At 45.7% G+C, this 2,535-nt stretch overlaps 1 protein-coding gene across 1 annotated transcript in view; it reads left to right on the forward strand.

The window, feature by feature from the left end:
* Positions 1-256: 256 nt before the first annotated feature.
* pvalb6 (parvalbumin 6) overlaps positions 257-2,535 on the forward strand; it is a 36,817-nt gene continuing 34,538 nt past the window's right edge. The window contains exon 1 of the mRNA XM_023395783.2: positions 257-533. The gene's annotated coding sequence lies outside the window, so the exon portion shown is untranslated. The remainder of the gene's footprint in view (positions 534-2,535) is intronic.

Below are 2,535 nucleotides of genomic sequence, written 5' to 3' on the forward strand. Positions count from 1 at the left end.
TCTACCATGTTCTCTACCTCTCTTTACCCCCTCACCCCTTTTTACCCTCCCTCGTTCCTCCCCCCTCTGAGCACCTTTTCCTTCTCTCCTCTCTCTGCATCCTTCTCCCTCCTTCCTCCCTCCTCTCCAACTTTCCTCTCCCTCCATTCCCTGCAATCCCTCCTCCTCCTCCTCCATCACACAATCCCCTCCTATCCCAATCCAGCGCACCCTCTCTCTCTCTCTCTCTCTCTCCCTTTATCTCTCCCTCCCTCTCTCTTCCTCCCCTTCATCTCACCTCCAGCCAGCCTGAGCACCCTCCTCCTCCTGCTCTTGGATCGCACAGCCTGCCTGCTCTCGTCCACTTTCTCTTTTTCACTCTCTCTTCAAACCTCTCGCTCTCTCTCTGCTCTCTCCCGTCTTTTACCTCTCTTTCTCTCTCTCTCTCTCTGTCCTTCACTTCCCTTCAGCTGCCAGAAGCTCGCTGGCTCGCCGCTCTTCCTTCAACCACTGAGGTTTCAGAAGCACTCGGGACGAAGACTCTGTCACCGGAGGTAAGTGTCTCTGTGTGTGTGTGTGTGTGTGTGTGTGTGTGTGTGTGTGTGTGTGTGTGTGTGTGTGTGTGTTGCTGATGGTCATTCGCCTCACCTGCATCAGCTGCAGCTTTAGGAGGCAGACGGGCGAAAGGAAGGGGACACGGGAAGGTGTAGTGGAGGAAGCCAGCTGTTCTGCAGTGAATGGGAAAGTGACAGGAGAGTGAAAAAAAAGATGTAAAGGATGCAAAGAGCGGTAAGACGAGGAGGGTGGTGATGATGACAGTGATGATGTCTGGGGGGGGAGTGAAAGAAAAGCGTGGAAAAAGAACGGCTGTTTAGACGCAGCAGTCACAATCGACCACAGCTTCAAAAGAAAAAAAGAGAGTTAAGAAGACGGGAAGAAAAGCAAGTGTGGAAATGAATGAAAAGAAAGCATGACATGAAAAAATGAACTAGAGAACAGCCGACAGAGAGCGAAGATGTGTATAAGAGACAGGTGGCACGCACATCTGTATGAATATAAAATATATAAAGAGAAAATGCACAAGTTTAAAACTGCACACAACTCAGAGACACAGCCTCTGTTCGCCTCCGCCCAGTGACTGTTAACATTTCAGGTTGGAAAGTCAATCTGCAAAGAGACACAAGATGACTACAAAGAGACAAAGGACGACTACAAAGAGACTGAAGACGACTACAAAGAGACAAAAGACGACTACAAAGAGACACAAGACAGACAGAAAGAGACACAAGATGACTGCAAAGAGACACAAGTTGACTACAGAGACAGAAGACGACTGCAAAAGGACACAAGTTGACTACAAAGAGACACAAGATGACTACAAAGAGGCAAGAGACGACTACAAAGAGACAAAAGATGACTACAAAGAGACAGAAGACGACTACAAAGAGACAGAAGACAGACAGAAAGAGACACAAGATGACTGCAAAGAGAGAGAAGACGACTGCAAAGAGACACAAGTTGACTGCAAAGAGACAGAAGACAGACAGAAACAGACTAAAGATGATTACAAAGAGACAGAAGATGCCTACAGAGACAAAAGACGACTACAAAGAGACACAAGTTGACTGCAAAGAGACAGAAGACAGACAGAAACAGACTAAAGATGATTACAAAGAGACAGAAGATGCCTACAGAGACAAAAGACGACTACAAAGAGACAGAAGACGACTGCAAAGAGACACAAGATGACTACAAAGAAAACGACTACTGACACAAAATGATGACAAGAGATACTGGAAGACTAAAAAACTAAAAAGACACAAAGACAAACAAAATGAAAAAATACAAAACAACTAAAAGACACGACCACAAAGACAGAAAAAGATCAGAGAGACAAAACATCTACAAAAAGATGAAAAATGCCGACACAGCCAGAAGGACTGAAGACGGACCAAACTGCCGCCGTTCGTTCGTTTGTGTTGATTCATCTTTATTGAAATGAGGTGACGTCTCTGATCGTATAAGAAGAGAATATTCATCTCCACCGTCAGACTAACCAGCAGCAGCAAATATTATACTTCAACTCTCAGACCAAATTCTATCTTCCTAAAGGAGTTACAGCATCTTTCAAGTCACTGCAGACGGCAGAGCCGGCGGTAAATTACAGAAGGGCTCGCAGAGATAAGATTGCTCTCCCCGGGACGGCGGCACACATCGGTCATCTTTGTTGCCGTGAGCTACGAGCTGCATCCCTCACTGGACAGATCCACGAGCAGATGTTATCTAATAAAGGGTCAAGTTAGGTTCAAAGTGTGGGTAAGAGAAAGTATCTGTAATAATGATGCTGCTTATGCAAAATTATTATGGTGGTAAAAGGTCAAAGGTCAAAGTTCGAGGTCTCCGTGATTTCACAAAACGCATTTTTGGCCTTGTGAACGCAATATCTCCGTAACAGCTCGAGGGAAGCGCTTCAAGTGTGGTGAATACGTTCATCTCATCCCACTCACTCAAGGACAAACTGATTCGAATTTGGTGGCTAAAGGTCAAAGTTCAAAG

This window comes from Seriola lalandi, unplaced genomic scaffold (genome assembly GCF_002814215.2).
Source record: "Seriola lalandi dorsalis isolate HSWRI2012SDOR001 ecotype SW California unplaced genomic scaffold, Sedor1 jcf7180002054969, whole genome shotgun sequence".
NCBI lineage: Eukaryota > Metazoa > Chordata > Actinopteri > Carangiformes > Carangidae > Seriola > Seriola lalandi.